The following is a 19,067-nucleotide window of genomic DNA, read 5'->3' as shown; positions in this document are numbered from 1 at the left end:
GTTCAAAGAAATGTAAGATTTTTATATAAAACTGCTCTTTACTTCCTGAGACCCCTTCTGCTGGATAATAAAAATAATGTAGATATTTCATTTAACAGTTTATTAGGTTTTTCTGTTTCAAACAGTCTAATTTCAATTTCTTTTCTTTAAAAAGTATATTATGTGTGTGGATGTGGAGATATGCCTGAAGTACACACAATTTTAATCAGACTCCTAGGTTCATGGCACATTACATCACTAGTTGACACAAGGTCCCTTTTTGCTTTGTTGGTTTTTAAATGATCATGTCTCTTTCTTTTCCATCTCTTATACTTAGAAAAATAAAAGTACCCTCTAACTTCTGGTACCTGACCTGATATTCATATCTAGGACTTGCTCTTTTTCTGTTGAATTTACATAATTTTGTGTTTCAGGCAAAGCCACTCCATGGCTGCAATAGATCAGGATAAAAACAAGACCACCAAGGAATCATTCTGAACATAGACCAAAACACGTCATCCAAACCACAAAAATGAAGAAATGTTTTCCTATTCTGGTTAAAGTAAGTGACTGCTGCTTCTTCACTCTGTATTGCTTTAACCTTAATTAAGTCTTCCTAACAGATCTAGTTTATTAAGACAGTGAATCATAGTTTTCACTTGCTTTCTGACAGCATCCAACTCAGAACAGAGCCTTCTCCCAAATCACCTAACAAGTGCCTAAATGCTATATAGTAAGTTCATTCAACAATCTCTTACTACACCATATGATTCCCTGTGATGTGTTCTCCCTCATTGCAAAGAACAATAAAGCCCAATTATAGGTGTGTTGCTGGAAGTTTTTGACTGGAAGGCACTAACAATACCATTGCCTTCCCATTATCACCAACCTACAGTCATTGCATATACTGCAATTCAGTTATTCAAGTTACCAACAAATAGGTTGCTACTACAATCACTACTGAAATGAGAACTCAGATACATTTATCTTAAGGACCTATACAATAAAGATCTAAGCAGGTCTGTACTGAGGAGTGCAATGACAAGGTTAAAGGATACTCATTATGCTGTACATCTGAAACTAATATAATGTTAATGTCAACTATATCGCAATTTAAAAAAAATGTAAATTATAAACTGGTTTTCCTCTACTCAACAAACACGAAACAACCAAACTTTATGAGAGTTCATTAAAAGGGAATGATATTACCACATGTGACACATAGAGTTTCAACATTGCCTTTTCTTTAGATTTTGTAGTCATAGAGAAATTTATAATTTATAAGTAATCATATTCATCAAAATTTCCTCTATGGTTTCTACAAATTGATACTTATAAAGCAGTAACCCAACAATAATCAAATACACTATTTTCATGAACATATTTTCAAACTTGCACAATGTTATATGGCAATTATATCTCAATAAAGTTGGGGTAGGGGAAGAACACATCTAACTTTCACCAAGACAAACTATAGTAGGGGAGAGTGGACATAAACCAGTGTCAAAATGTAAAATGTCTTAAAAAATGTAAAATGTTTGAAATTATAGAGAGGATTGTATCTGAGACTAATAGATTAAATAAGAAATGAATAGCAAAAAGATATCTGGACAATCTCCAAACATTTTAAAATAAAACAGTATGAATTTAAATGATCTCTGGGTGAAAAAAATGACAAAGGAAATTAGAAAATATTTGAACTTACTGACAATAAAAACAAGTTAAATGTGAGAGATGCATTTAAAGCTCTGCTTAAATTGAAATTTTTACATTTAAATGAGTACATTATAAAAAGAAATAGGTACATTTAAAATTAACAATCTAAATTTCTACCTATTAAAGCTAGGAAATTATCAAATTTAAAAAAATAATAAAGATGGGTGGAAACGAACAAAATATTAAATAGATAATAGAGAAAATCAATAAAAACAAAAACTGATTCTTTAAAAAAATATTAAAATGGATAAACATCTAGATTTATCACAAAAAAAAAGAGAAAGCAAAAGTCACTGATACAACAGAATGAATGATGGGAATATTAAACAGGATTCAGGAGCACACTTGTGATGAGCAACAGGTGTTGCATGGAAGTTTGAATCACTATATTGTACACCTGAAACTACTATTACATTGTGTATTAACCAACTGGAATTTAAATAAAAACTTAAGAAAATGATAAAATATGACTTTATATTTAAAAAAAGAATTATTGTAGGCCAACAACATAGGCAAAACTTACCTATTACTTAAAGTCAAACTATGAAACATCCACAGGAAGAAATAGAAAATATGAATAGTCCTATATAAATAGGAATATCAAATAAATTGAATTTTAAGTAAAAGTCTTCTCACCTGAACATTCCAGATACAAGTGGCTTTTGAAATGAATTCCATGACACCTTGAAGGAAGAAATAATGTCCATATTAACACAAACTTTTTCAGAAAAAGAGAGAAGCAGGGACACCCTCAAACTCAACATAGGAAGCCACTATTATGAAAATATGAGAAAAACATTACTAGAAAACTAAAGACTGCTATCCCCTACAAACATGGACACACACACAAAAACACTTAACAAAATATTAGTAAATATGCAGGTAAATTATACCATAATAAAAGTGAATTAAAATATTAGCATATCATATGTAATATATTTATAAAATTATATGTTGTGACCAAGAGGAATTTATCCTAGGATTAGAAGGTTGATTGAATATATGGAACTAGCTCACAACATTAAGAATAAGAAGAAAAGAAAAATAACATGTCTCAGTAGATGCAGAAAAGACTAAAGGGCATAGTGAAAAAAATATATAACTAATATCATGTGTAATGAAAAAAGACTGGCACTTTCCCTCAGGGATAAAGGCAACGATGTCTGATCTCACAATTTCTGCTTAACATTTTACTGGAGTTTGTAGTCGTTGCTATAAGGAAAAATAAAAATCACAAAAAATCTTGAGGAATAAACAAAACTGTCTATTCACAGAGGTTATGCTAATAAAAATGCTAAGGAATCTACAAAAATACTATGAGAAATAATACATTTGTAGAAAGTGCAGATTACCAGGTGAAAATATGAAAATCAGTCTTATTTCAATGTAATAGCAACAATTACCATCCTAAAAAAAATCACTTAAAATAGCATTAAAGTAACATGAAGTGCCTAGGGATGAACTTCAGAAAATATAGACAATGCATATTAAAAACTATAAAACAAAAACATTTGTCTAAAATATATAAAGATGTTAATAATAAGATTACAACCAAATAAAAATGGCCCCAAATTGGAAAAGACACCTCACAAAGGAATACAGAAAAAGGCTATTGAACACATGAGATGTTCAACATCATTATTTATCAGTGAAATCTAAATCATATCAAAATGAAAACCTTTAAGACACCAAGTGAAATAGTAAAAATTTTGAAAACATATAGACAAATATCAAGTATAGACAAGGGTATAATGTAATGAGAACTCTAATGCTCTGCTAAATAACATAACCACTTTGGAAAGTGGCTTGGCAGTCTCTTGTAAAGTTGTTCATACATTTAACATATGACAAAACAACTACATTCATAGGTATTTAACCAAAAAAAATGAAACGTACAAAACGTTTTGTACATGAATGACCTTAGCAAATTTTTTCACAATAGGACATAAATGGAAATAGATTAAGGGTCCATCAATAGAAAAGATGAAAAAAGCTGTTTTGCTTATTTAATGGAATAATAGCAATAAAGTATAACAAACTACTGATACACTCAATAATACCTCAAAGATAAGATGTTGAACAGAAGAAGTCAAACATAAAGAGTACCAACTGCATGATTTCATTTATCTGAAAAAATATAAAGACAAGACTAATCTACAATGACAGATACAAATCAGTTTTGACCAAGGCCAAGCGTTGGAAGTAGTGATTTACTGAATGCAACATGGGTGAATTTACTTTTCAGGGATGATGAAAATGTTATATACCTTTTTTGTGTGTGATGGTTATTTGTGTTTGCATATCTGTCAAACCCACTGAGCTGAACACTTGAAAATTAGTAAATTTTATTATGTGTAAACTATGCCTTAAAATTGATTTTAGGATCTCCTCAAAAATATATAGGACATGGTTCCTAGACTTTAGGAAGTAACCAAAGGAAGACAAACACATTTACTTTCCTCATGCTTAAAGAAGTCATTGTGTCAGGGAATAACAAACTCAAGGCCTGCAGTCCGTCTGTAGCCTGAAGATATCTTGATTGAATGGCATGATATTAAAAAGAATATGTTCAAGTGTTTTTAGTTGGGATAGGTTCTCTCTATTTACCACATTGCCCACAGTTCTCTATTTTTAGAAAGTGGCTTTTTTTTGGGGGGGGGTTCTTCACATATTCACTGAAGACATTGGAATATGCAGCCTCTGCATTTTGGCAGAATATTTGCAAATTATACCCACTGCCATAATCAAAGGTAGATTCCACCAAATTCCAAAAGCCTAAACAATCTGTTTTAGTAGTGCTGCTCACCCTGGATATTTTCACTTAACCTTAGATTGTCCTACATATTCATAATTATACAAGCAGATTCTTGGGCATGAGGTGTACATGCTTCATCAAAGATTCTAAGAAATGCTACCAAATCACTTATTAGTCACACAGTCATGCAAATATTTAAGAGGTCTTCCTATTTCCACCTACTTAATGTTCAAAATTGTAATGTATATTTACTCAGTAAATACTTTTGTGTTCTAAAATTACTCAGTACATAGTGTTTATAGGATCCAATAACTCTACAAAGAAATATTTTTATTTATTTTTTATTATGTTCAGTTAACCAGCATATAGTACATCATTAGTTTTTGAGGTAGCGTTCAAAAATTCATTAGTTGTGTATAACACTCAGTGCTCATCACATGTGCCCTCCTTAAAACCCTCACCTGGTTATCCCATCCCTCCACTCCCTCCCTTCTGTAATCCTCAGTTTGGATCCCAGAGTCCAGAGTCTCTCATGGTTTGTCTCCCTCTCTGATTTCTTCCCATTCAGTTTTCCTTCCCTTCCCCTGTGGTCCTCTGCTCTATTCCTTATGTTCCACATATGAGTGAAACCATATGATAATTGTCTTTCTCTGACTGACTTATTTCACTTAACATAATCCCCTCCAGTTCCACCGATGTTGATGCAAATGGTAGGTATTCATCCTTTCTGATGGCTGGGTAATATTCCATTGTATATATGAGCCACATCTTCTTTATCCATTCATCCTTTGAAGGGCATCTCAGTTCCTTCCATAGTTTGGTTATTGAGGACATTGCTGCTATGAACATTGGGGTGCATGTGCCTTCTTTTTACTACATCTCTATCTTTGGGGCAAATACCTAGTAGTGCAATTACTGGGTCATAGGGTAGCTCTATTTGTAATGTCTTGAGGAATCTCCATACTGTTTTCCAAAGTGGCTGTGTCAGCTTGCTTCCCACCAACAGTGTAAGAGGGTTCCCCTTTCTCCACATCCTCACCAACACTTGTTGTTTCCTGTCTTGTTGATTGTGGCCATTCTAACTGGTGTAAGGTGGTATCTCATTGTGGTTTTGATTTGTATTTCCCTGATGGCTAGTGATGTGGAACATTTTTTCATGTGTCTGTTAGCCATTTGTATGTCTTCTTTGGAGAAGTGTCTCTTCATGTCTTCTGCCCATTTTTTGACTGGATTAATTATTTTTTGGATGTTGAGTTTAAGAAGTTCTTTATAGATCTTGGATACCAGCCCTTTATCTGAAATGTCATTTGCAAATATCTTCTCCCATTCCATGGATTGCCTCTTAGTTTTGTTGACTGTTTCCTTTGCTGTGCAGAAGCTTTTTATCTTGATGAAATCCCAAAAGTTCATTTTTACTTTTGTTTCCCTTGCCTTTAGAGACATGTCTTGAAAGAAGTTGCTGTGGCCAGTGTCAAAGGGGTTAATGCCTATGTTCTTCTCTAGGATTTTGATGGATTCCTGTCTCACATTGAGGTCTTTCATCCATTTTGAGTTTATCTTTGTGTATGGTGTAAGACAATGGTCTAGTTTCATTCTTCTGCATGTGGTTGTCCAGTTTTCCTAGCACCATTTTTGAAGAGACTGTCTTTTTTCCAGTGGATGTTTCCTGCTTTGCCAAAGATTATTTGACCATAGAGTTGAGGGTCCATTTCTGGGTTCTCTATTCTGTTCCATTGATCTATGTGTCTGTTTTTGTGCTGATACCATACTGTCTTGATGATGACAGCTTTGTAATAGAGCTTGAAGTCAGGCAGAAATATTTTTTATATATCACTCTATAGCTTTTTATTTTATCTAAGTTGTTCTGATAATGAAAATTTACCTACTTGACTTGGATTGTTTATATGATGTTCTTTGGCCAAATATAGTAATGTTCTCATTTAATAGAAACACAAATATCTTATAAAATAAATACATTGGTGTAAACTTCTTTTAGTGGAAGAATTTTCTAATGTAAGACCCACTTTAGCTTCAAAAAAAGAATAAATTATTAAGATAACTTAGGTGCTTTATATTTCTTATTAACAGTTTTCCTACACCTTTTAAGTATTTGTAAATGTGAATCACTTTTAGTTCCTATTGTGTGTTTTCTAGAATGTAGACAACTTTAAATTTATATGCTACTTAGATATAACTACCTATCTTTGGAATTTTATTAGTAATACCTCATGATAGAGAAATCATGTCCAAATGTCACAGTCTTGGCTATGGAGAGAGTCTGGACAATTATTGAACTTCAGAAAGAATTATCCTGTGTAATATATTTTGTTGCCTTTTCAGACATAATTTGAAATTATAAGTCACAATGAGAAAGTTATTAAAGGTTCAAAGAAAAATATTCAATAAAAGTGAGTTTGGGGTTTCCGTGTTCCCCTCACACAGAGTTTTTAAGAATATTTGACTCTGGGCTGGGCAGCAGAACAGATCCCAGTCAATTGAGGCCTCCTTTTTTCTCCCTCCAGAAATGCCTGGTGAAGCCACAGAAACCGTCCCTGCTACAGAGCAGGAGTTGCCACAGCCCCAGCCTGAGACAGGGTCTGGAACAGAATCTGACAGTGATGACTCAGTACCAGAGCTTGAGGAACAGGATTCCACACAGGCAACCACCCAACAGGCCCAGCTGGCAGCAGCTGCTGGAATCGATGAAGAACCAGTCAGTAAAGCAAAACAGAGCCAGAGTGAAAAGAAGGCAGGGAAGGCTATGTCCAAACTGGGTCTTCGACAGGTTACAGGGGTTACAAGAATCACTATCCAGAAATCTAAGAATATCCTCTTTGTCATCACAAAACCAGATGTCTACAAGAGCCCAGCTTAAGATACCCACATAGTTTTTGGGGAAGCCAAGATCGAGGATTTATCTCAGCAAGCACAACTAGCAGCTGCTGAGAAATTCAAAGTTCAAGGTGAAGCTGTCTCAAACATTCAAGAAAACACACAGACTCCAACTGTACAAGAGGAGAGTGAAGAGGAAGAGGTTGATGAAACCGGTGTAGAGGTTAAGGACATAGAATCGGTCATGTCACAAGCAAATGTGTCAAGAGCAAAGGCAGTCCGAGCCCTGAAGAACAAGAGTAATGATATTGTAAATGCTATTATGGAATTAACATGTAACCATCTGAAAACAAGGACTTTTTTTGGTGTTTCAAAAGAATAACTGCAGCTTGGTTTGAAATTTGTAGTTTCTATCATTAATAAAGTTATGGCTTCTTGTTGGATGAAAAAAAAAGTGAGTTTAGATTTAATAATATCTACTTTTACATGACTAGTTATAAAGAATGCACTAACATAATAAAAAAGAATGCACAGGATCCCCTTAAAAGGCTTCTTGTGTTTGTTTAGAATGTTTCTCCTTAGGGTGCAGATCAGATTCCTGAAATGGCTCTCAAATTTCACTATGTAATAGAAATAAATGAACAGTTAAGCTCAAACTCAAAGCTTATTAGAAGAGAAAACTTCATTGAATTCAATGCTAAAGTGAAAATGTTTGCTAAGTCACTAAGGATTTATTCAGTTTGCTATAGCCCAAGTTACCAACGCTAAAAGTCCATTTACATGTTAGAGCTGACTATCAAAAGTCTTTTTGTAACATGTATGGATTCGTTTCCCATCACTTATTTTATAAAAGTAAGTGCATAAAAGTGGTACTAGACAAATTGCTTTTGTTGCATTGAAATTGTCAGATACTGTATTTTCAAGCAAAATCTCTTTTTAAACATTATCTGTTATAATCAGTTGAGGCTTGATTAATTCACATAAAATAAAGCCATCTTTATGCTAAAATCCAGAGGTATTTCTATTTAGATTTTTATGATAGTTTCAGTATTTCACAATAATTTTGGTTTTTAGGAAAAAAAGTAATATTGTAAATGGAAAATATAAAGTGCAAACATTATCTTTGACATTCTATTAACTAGTCATCACTAAAGTGATTTATCTTAAGACTCTAGTATTACAAGAACTGATTTCCATAAGAAGAGTAAGATTTGGAAATTTTATAAAATCAAGACAATTAGAACATTTCTTTTAAAATAATTCATTTAAATGCATATCAGTTCTAAAGATAATCATAGCAATTATTTTCTCATGAAGAATAACCCAGATTTTAGCCTATAATTAATCACCTTGCCAGTCACTGAAATACATCATGTATTATTTTTATTACGGGGAAGCTGTTTTTAGTAGTCATAAAAATGTGTGATTAAGAATGGAAGCAGAGAGGTGGATTAATGTGAAGTTAATGAAGCTTAACACAGTGCCATTCACTTTCATGGACCCCTTCTGGACCTTGGGAGAAACTCCAGCAATGTGTTCATGTGATCCTACATTTAAAAAAAAAAAAATCAAGAGTAATATTTTGACTGAAATAAGTAAAAGCCCTGTACTTTATAGACAGTTATAAGTTACTGGAGTGATTGTGAGCACTTTGGGGATCCAGGAAAGAAGTTGGGTTTGTGCTACATTTAATTAAAGTATAGAGGAATGTCTTTATGTGAACTGCAGTGACTTCAATATATAGTTAGGTTATTGGTGGCCATCCAGTAGAGAGGAGTTCCACTATGCCAACTTACCTAACATCATAGCATGAAGACTCAGGGAATGAGGGCTTATCATGATAAAATGTGCCCTATAATTCTTTGCATGGGATGTTTGCACACAGTGGAAGAGTAACAAAGTTTAAAATGAACAGAATAAGAAGGAAGTCACGCAAATTCTTCTAAAAATTTCATGAGGAAAATTACAAGTGGAAGATTTAATTCTAGTCAATTTTTAATCAAATTCTCCTATCAGGAATATATAACGCACTATGTGTAATGCAGTATACACAATATATTGTGTATGCACAATACTTTTTTCTTTTACCTTTCTCACTGGAATCATGCAAAAGAGAACTTATCAGAATTCCTAGTTGTTATAACACACATTTGTAGTGTTAACTACAGTGCTACTCTTGAGTGAACACGTCCATGTGGAGAGTCAAATCTCAGTAATTAAAAACAAATTTTGATCAACTATAATAGAGGAAACTCCAAATTACCTTCTTATTTCTTCTATAGAAAATTTTATTATAAAATCATGGTCACATGAAGAGGAAATATGAATATGCAAGCCAAAAATATCAGAACAATTAGAGATGTCAAAAGATTAATAATTATTTACTTTTTGAATTTTATTATGTTTATGGTAGTAATAAGCATTTTATAATTTATATTTTTGTCATTTCATTCTCAATGTAAATAAGTGGACATAAATTACTGAATTTATTATTTATAATTTTATGCCCTGGTTTTTTTTTTAAGATTTTATTTATTCATTTGAGACACAGAGATACAGAGAGAGAGAGCACAAGCAGAGGGAGAGGCAGAGGGAGAGGGAGAAGCAGGCTCCCCGCTGAGCCGGGAGCCTGATATGGGGCTCGATCCCAGGACTCTGGGATCCTGACCTGAGCCGAAGGCAGACGCCCAACCATCTGAGCCACCCAGGCGCCCCTATGCCCTGTTTTTTAAAAAAGGCTATCAGGGAGCCCGGGTGGTGCAGTTGGTTGAGCATCCAGCTCTTGGTTTCAGTTCAGGTCATGATCTCAGGAGTCTGCTTAGGACTTTCTCCTTCTCCATCTGCCCCTCTCCCCCCTTTGCCTCTCTATCTCTAAAATAAATAAATCTTTAAAAAATAAAAAAGTAAAAGAGGCTATCAAAAATTATAAAAACTTTAGGCCCCAAAACACATTGTTCCTCTCTTATTAAGCAATTAATATTTACACTTAAATAATTAGATCAATATTTTTCAGAAATTATAAATTCTTTCAAAACAACTCTAATGCCATTCTCCTAAATATAAACGTCTGGGAAATTGCATTACTAAGCTTCTCATAAGAAATTGTAAGCTTATATGGTTAATATAATCCCAAAAGAAGTATCATTAAATAGACTAAATCTCTCTACAAAAAAAATAAGTACATATTTAAAAAACTTTCCTAGTGGAAGATTGTCTAGTGAAATAATTGCAGTGCTTAAAAACATTGCTGTTCTGTAAGTCTCCCTTTTACTCAATATTCTTTTGTTCCTCAACACTCCCTTTCTTTTGTTTACTATACCATTCATATGGCAAAATGCTATTCATTGCCTATATTAATATTTTGCATTTCATCCCCAGAGACAAGTGACAATGAAGAATCTCATTTGTAAGCTGAAACAGAAAGAAAATAATTTTTCTCCATATTTTTCTGTCATCATCTTGGTGGTGGGACTTAAGATACACTTGAATTCCACAGCAGAGCACTTTTTTTTTTTTTCATGATCAAGTTGGTTTTATTCCAAAAATGCAGAGTTTAACATTAGAAAATTAATGAATGTAATTTACCACATCAACACAGTAAAGGAAAATAAAAACATATATTTTGATGAATTCAGAAAAGGCAATTTTAGAAACTTGCCATTTATGAGTAAAACAAACACAAAAGCAAAACTTAGCAAAGTCGGAATAGAAAGGAATTTACTTCATCTGATAAAATATAACTATAAACAAACTTGCAGCAAATATCATACATTAAGTATGATGAAATATTAAAAGGTATTCAAGATTGTCACAGCAGAGCACTTTAAAATAGAGTCTGTATAAATTGCTTAACTATAAAATAAAAATCAAATGTATTTGAATATTGAGAAATTTAAAATTTAATACTCAAACCACCATACTATTATTATAAAGCCTGTCATTTTTTTCCCTTAACTACTTTAATTATGTGATCAGGTGTTTTAGGATCAAGGCTTTACTCACCTTTTACTTTATTTTATTTTATTTTTTTAAAGATTTTATTTATTTCACAGAGAGAGACAGTGAGAGAGGGAACACAAGCAGGGGGAGTGGGAGAGGGAGAAGCAGGCTTCCCACTGAGCAGGGGAGCCCAATGTGGGGCTCGATCCCAGGACCCTGGGATCATGACCTGAGCTGAAGGCATATACTTAACGACTGAGCCACCCAGGCGCCTCACCATGTATTTTAATTAAATGTTCTTTTCTTTCCCATTCTAATATGTATAAATAGAACTTTTTCTTGCATTCTTTATATTTTTGCAATAGTGAAATATTTGTTGTTAAATAATTAACAATATTTTGTATAATACACATTAGATATTTTTGTAAATGTGTGACTCCTGTGCTTGTGTAGGGCCCACAAAACCATGTTTAGCAAGAGGTTTAATGTTGTAATCTAAACATGTTTTTGATGATGGATATGTTCTGAAAAGTAAAATAATCCCTCGTATTAGAAGGATTTCTACATACAGGCAGCTAAGATGGATATCAGAGTAGTTTTATTTTCTTTCATTTTGAAATTAAATTTTGATAAGTAGAATAAGTATTTGAATATAGGTTATCACTTTTTTTCATTTTTATTGAGACAAAATTGGCACATAACATTGTATAAGTTTGGGCGCCTGGGTGGCTCAGTTGGTTGGGCGACTGCCTTCGGCTCAGGTCACGATCCTGGAGTCCCAGGATCGAGTCCCGCATCGGGCTCCCTGCTCAGCGGGGAGTCTGCCTCTCCCTCTGACCCTCCCCCTTCTCATGTGCTCTCTCTCTCTCTCTCAAATAAATAAATAAAATCTTAAAAAAAAAAAAAAACATTGTATAAGTTTAAGGTCTATGCCACGAGGATGTGGTATAAGTACATACCGTGAAATGATTACCACAAGTTTAGTTAACAATCCATCACTTCGCAGAGTTACAAAATTTGTTTGCTCCTTCTGATGAGAACTTTTAAGATCCATTCTCTCAATAACTTCCAAATATAAAAACACTGTTATTACCTACAATCATCATGTTGTACACTGCATCCCCAGAACTTATTTTCTTATAACTGAAAGTTTGTACCTTTTGACTACCTTTACCCACATCTTGCTCTTTATGTCAGGTTTAGAAGGAGGAAATGTTTTTCTTCATGACTTGAAGAAATATACTATGTCCAATGTGAAATCATTTATAATATTCCCATTTTTCCTTCTACTAATTCTTCCACAAATATCTCCTTCCTTTACGTTTCCACTCTATGATTGGACCTATTTCATTGCAAGCTCTTTGGCTCCTCTAGCCCTTTGGGTTTTTTTCTTCCTTAGGTCTGTTTTCTAGGTTCTCTTCTCTACTACTTTTTTAAAATCTCCCCATGGATTGAAGTCTCACATAAATTTCAGTGAAGAGCAATTCTGTATTTCAAGGTCATCCTTCTCCTCCACTTTCAGACATATATATATCGAACTGCTTTTTGGATGTCTTTGTTAGATATCTTATAACATCAAACTCAACATGACCAACACTGAACACTTCAGCTTTCCCCAATAACCCAAATTTGAATTTATAGTCATAATTCTACTATGCAATTAGCAATAAAATTCTGTCAATCTACATTTTCAAATACATCTAAACCTTCCATGGCCACTTCTCCACAGTAGCCTACAACCATGTTCTACATTGCAGTCAGAGTGAGTTTCTAATATGCTCTTGCTTAAAAACTTTAAATGCCTCCTCATTTGGCAGAGAATATATACTAAATGATAAAGCCTATTGTCTTAGTGTGCTTGGGCTTCTATAACAAAAAATACCACTGACTGTAGCTTAAGCAGCAATGTATTGTCTCACAATTCTGAAAGCTAGAAGCCCATGATCAAGGTGCCAGCAAATTTGTTTTTGTTGTTGTTGTTGTTTTGTGAGAGCTCTCTTCCTGCTTTATAGATGGCCACCTTCTCACCATATCCTCACATGGCCCTTTCTCAGTTCACATCCATCAGAGAAAGATACAGCCAGCTCTCTCGTGTCTCTTCTTATAAGGACACTAATTTTATTGGATCAGGACCCCACCCTGACCTCATTTAACCTGAATTACTTTGGACTCCATTTCCAAATACCATTTCACCCTGGGGACTAGAGCTTCAACATACAAATTTTAGAGAGACACAAATATTCAATCCATAACACATGGCAATGAATCAAGAGCTTGTTTCTGCTATACACTTTTTCTCTTCGTGCTAAGCTTTTTCAATCTATGCTCAACTGGACTGAATATTTTCATTTTCTTTTACTCAACAAACTTATTTTTTTTAAAGCATCTGCAGCCTTCTAGACAACATTCTCATTATCTGGAGCAACATCTGAAGGGAAACTAAATACCATTTCTGCTTTCATGAAGCTTTTATTTTGGTAGGAAAAGACAGTAAATGAGTAACTAAATGCAATGTACCTAAAGATATTTTCCAAAACTGGAATATTCTCTACCTCTCTCTACCTCCCCCAAGCCTGCCTACCTCTCTCTCTGTCTCTCTCTGTGTTTCTATTTGTCTCATGCACTACAAAATACACACACTCACACACACACAACTGCTCCTATTTCACATCTTTAGCTCTTTTCTAAAAATTCTCCTCTGATCACTTTAGACTGAATCAGATTGCACCTGGAACATGATGTCAAATCATAGTGTGGTGATAAAATATGCCCATACTTTATTTCAGCAATTTATTGAGTTGACTATTTCTAGGAGGATAAGAGATTATTCCTACCTATCTTCATCACTGCACACCCAGCATCTAGCAGTGACTGATATATAATGGACATTCAATCAACACTGAGTGCTATTGAATATTATATCACATTTCTTACACAGCACTTCTTAAAATATCTTGCTAGGAATGCTAATTATTTGGACTGATACTGAGTGTTACCTTGAAAAAAAAAATGAAGTTTTGGTAGCCAATCACTGAATTTAGCAATGTTTACCTTGATTACAGACATATTCAGGGCACTTAATATGAAAATTGAGATGAAGAATCATGAAGATTCATTGTATCCTGCTTTTTCCAAATGATTTTATTGCACAACCTTTTTCCCTCACAGCATCTCTCATACTGATTAATCCATATGACTAGCTTTAATTCAACACTCCTCTACAACCTTTTTCTTTCTCTACAGTTGAGCTGGAGGTAAGTCTTCCTGAAATAATTAATGGTGCCCTTTGCTCTCAACATCTGTAAGCTAATGAATGACAAAACTGTAACACTTCCACCAATCAAAGAATCATATGGAAGTCCCTTTTATAGAACTATTTTATACTAGCTCATTAATACTCACCATCAACGGCACATGTAGAATATAAAGGCCTATTGTCAAAAGAACTAAATAAATAACCTCATTAAAATTTAATTGAGAGTGCATGTATTAAGGAACAATTAGAGTTTTCATGATAAACATTTTAAGTGCTAATTGGTTCCAATGGGAGGTCTGAAGATTACGATTTCTTTGAAACCTGTGCATTGCTGCAAAACTGCCCATATACATATAATAATGAAAATAATAACAACATTAATATAAAACACTGTACCAATTGACCATAACGAATATGAGCAATATCATTAAGCTGAACTTCATGAGACCTACAATCACTAGGCAAAAACAGAGAATAATTCTGAAAATGTAGATGTAAATTATCAGAGTCAGTGAGGGTGCTTGTTAAACTTCTGGTTGGTCTCTATGAAATTTAGATCCTGGTTCAATAACTCTGAAGTAAAGGAAGCCCGGGATTCTATATTATTAAAATGCCATAGATAAGACATCCCCAAACTTCCTCTGTTCTCAGCACTCTTAGTGTTGTGTTGTGTTTTATTCAACAGTACCCTTAGGCCAAAAGAAATACATAATTGTTGGGTGCCTGGGTGGCTCAGTCAGTTGAGTGTCTGCCTTCAGTTTGACTGAGTGTCTGCCTTCAGTTCAGGTCATGATCCCAGGGTCCTGGGATCGAGTTCTGCATCGGGATCCCTGCTCGGTGGTGAGTCTACCTCTCCCTCTACCCCTCTCTGCTGCTTGTGCTTTCTCTCTCTCTCATACACTCTCTCTCAAATATAAATAAATAAAATCTTTAAAAAAAAGAAATACATAATTGTTTATTGAGTGGCTAAACAACTTAGTATTTATGTCCTAAAAACTTTATAAACACTTCAAAAAATAATGAATACGAATATTATTTTTAAGTAACATCTATTACTTACTGGGGTGTATGCAAGGAACTCTTGGGCACAGCAGGACTTCTGAAACTTTGGAATCAGATTGAACACTATCACCTTCATTTCAGGTTCCACATTGATTTTTATGCAGCACTTGCTTCTCATCACAGCAGCTATCCAAAACCAAACTATTGACTTGATATTGTTTTTTCCTACTTTAACATGAGTGACTCATTTTCAGAATCTGCTTCTCAGAGACCTAGAGGTGCCTCGGTAATAGCAGAAATGGGTTGGCAGCAAGAGAAATTTAAGATGTAAGAAGATAGGCAGCAACTACAGGTATTGAACCAACAGGTATAAGAGCAGCTCCACATTTTTAAAAATTTTATGTGTGTATGGCCATTAAGTGATATGATTTTAAAATTATTTGCAAACCAACTCTAAAGGACATACATTTCTGCTTAGTTGCAACATGGTATGTAATTTTGCTATCAATAAAAACTGCCAAATTTTCATGTATTTATTCATCTATGTAACATTCAACATTTAAAAATATTCCATTTAAAGGTCTTTTGTTTAGGTGGAAAAAATAGGTTATTTAAGTTAGATGGGGTCCCCAAGAGCACCTTAAGTGTGGAGATTCACTAGAAGGACTCAGAAATCAGAAAAACTGTTCTACTCAGTTACGATTTATTGCAGAAAAAATACAGATTAAAATCAGCAAAGGAAAAAAGCATATGGGTGAAGTCAAGTAAGAACTCTATTTCACACCTTCTTTCCTCTTTTGGCATTAATCACCTAATCTATACCTTTTTATATAAAAATTGCCCTTTCAAATTCATCAAGTATACTGATATATAAAAATATATCTCACATTGTATGTATAAATAAAATTGGGGACAAATAAATTAAGTATATTTTTAAATCTCTCAATATTAAAATCCAATATGGGTTTAAATGGGAAAATAGTGACTCTTCAAACATAAGACTTTCTATTTTTCTTTCCTACTTGAATGGTAAATGGAATTGTCATCCTTCTAATTCTTAATAATAAAAATAACGCACTAAGGTCAAGTATGAATAGACCTTTTTCCTAAATTAACTGCCAAATAGTTAATCAATTATACATATATAATATCTATCATTTTGGTTTGTAACACTATGTTTTGGCATACTATAGGAATTCATTTTTCATATGGATTGAATAAGATGTTTAAAACTCAATGTAACTTAGAGCTATTTCTGTTTGATCTACTTATTTTACACATTAGGAAATTAAGAGGTGACAAAACCGGCAAAAGTTATGTTACAAGTTACAAGGAATGATTTATGAAAAAATATACAAGAAAAAATGTAAATTCATAACATAGGAACTTAAGAGTAAATATACATTAAGCATCAGATAAATGTAAATTAAACCACAATAATATAATACCACACACTCATAAAAATAAATTGAGAAATGAAGGAGAATACCAAGTAATGAAAAGCATTTGGATTAACAGGAACTTTCACATACTATTGTTATTGGTAATGAGGGATACTTAATTTGGCAAACATTTTAGACAGCTGTTTGTCAGTATCTACTAAAACTGAATACATGCATACCTTATGCCCCAGAAACTCCCAACTGTGTTTAAAACAAAAAATTGTATTATACATGCTCATAACGCTCACATATTAGTAGCCCCAATCTGGAAACCACCCTAAAGCTGATCAAGCATAGAATGAATGAATAACTTCTATTAAGTTTATACAGCGGAATACTACACAACAATGGGAATAAATAATTGAAAATGACATGCAATTATATAGATGAATTTCACAAACCTAGAATGAATGTTTATCAACAGAAATCCGGCATCCACAGAAAATACCAAAATGACAAAAACCATGATGTTAGAAGTCTATACATCCTCAAAAACTTAAAAGTAGAACTACCCTAAAACCCAGCAATTGCACTACTAGGTATTTACTCAAAGGATACAAAAATAAAGATTCAAAGAGATACATGCACCCAGATGTTTATAGCAGCATTATCAACAATAGCCTAGCTATGGAAAGAGCCCAAGTGTCCATTGACTGACAAATGGATAAAGAATAGGTGGTACATATATATACAATGGGATACTACTCATTCATCAAAAATAATGAAATCTTGGAGCACCTGGGTGGCTCAGTTGGTTAGGCATCTGACTTTGGCTTGTGTCATGATCTCAGGGTCCTGGGATCAAGCTCTGCGTAGGGCTCTGCACTCAGTGGGGTGTCTGCTTGTCCCTCTGCCCCTCCTCCTGCTTGTGCTCTCTCTCTCTCTTTCTATCTCATAAATAAATAAGTAAAATCTTTAAAAAAGATGAAATCTTACCATTTGCAATGACATGGATGGAACTAGAGTATATTACATTAAAGCAAATAAGTCAGTCAGAGAAAGACAAATACCATATGATTTCACTCATATGTGGAATTTAAGAAACAAAACAGATGAATATAGGGGAAGGCAAGAAAAGAGAGAGAGAGAGGGAAACAAATTAGAGACTCTTAAAGGTAGAGAACAAATAGGGTTGATAGAAGGAGGTGGGTGGGGGATGGGCTAAATGGGTGATGGGTATTAAGGAGGGCACTTATTATAATGAGCACTGGGTATTACATGTAAGTGATGAATCACTAAATTCTACTTCTGAAACCAATACTACACTATATTAACTACCTGGAATTTAAATAAAAATTTGGAAAAAAAATGTCTATACAGAGCATAGTTGGGGTGGCAGTGGGGGAGTGACAACTACTGCATGAAGGTTTTTGTTTTTTTTTTTAAGATTTTATTTATTTATTCATGAGAGACAGGGAGAGAGAAAGGGAGGCAGAAGCAGAGAGAAGCAGGCTCCCCGCCGAGCAGGGAGCCTGAGGCGGGACTCGATCCCAGGACCCCGGGATCATGACCTGAGCCGAAAGCAGATGCTTAACCATCTGAGCCACCCAAGCGCCCTGCATGAAGGTTTTTTAGAGTCTGGGGAAGATTCTGTTTCTTCATCTAGATGTATTACCTAGATGTGTCCAGTTTGTGAAAACTTATTGTTGTATAATTATTATATGCACATTTCTTTGTATAACTATTAGACTAAAATACAAAGGAAAAATATAAAAATAACAAAAAATTTAAACCTCCATCAGAATTTTTAAGAGAAATTTAAGATGTAAGCAACATTAGGAATAAAAAGGACATCATTACAGCCACACAAAAGATTAATAAGATAACAAAATAATAATATAAAAATGCCAATACATTTTAAAATAAAAATTTACTAAACAATTGGCTAGAACTACCACTTTCCAAAACTGACTCAAATAGGAGAAATCTCGAATAGGTCAGTAAATATAAAATAAATGAATAACTATTTGAAATCCACTCCCCATTAAAAACATTGAGTTTCATTTTTTTTCTATAGAACAATTCTGTCAAGCACAAAAGGAAAAATAATTTATGATCTTATTATTAATCTCTTTGATAGACCAGTAAAAGAGGAAACAGTCCCAACCTATTTTATGAAGCCAGTGTAATAGCATATACAAGAAAG

At 33.7% G+C, this 19,067-nt stretch overlaps 1 pseudogene; it reads left to right on the top strand.

Moving 5' to 3' along the window:
• Window positions 1-6,877: 6,877 nt before the first annotated feature.
• On the top strand, window positions 6,878-7,664 carry LOC102735006 (nascent polypeptide-associated complex subunit alpha pseudogene; annotated as a pseudogene).
• Window positions 7,665-19,067: the final 11,403 nt, after the last annotated feature.

Source organism: Leptonychotes weddellii, chromosome 9 (genome assembly GCF_054177405.1).
Source record: "Leptonychotes weddellii isolate Sample4059 chromosome 9, ASM5417740v2, whole genome shotgun sequence".
In the NCBI taxonomy this organism is placed as follows: domain Eukaryota; kingdom Metazoa; phylum Chordata; class Mammalia; order Carnivora; family Phocidae; genus Leptonychotes; species Leptonychotes weddellii.
Note: the sequence above shows the minus strand (reverse complement) of the source record. Positions and strands in the feature narration are given on the sequence as shown.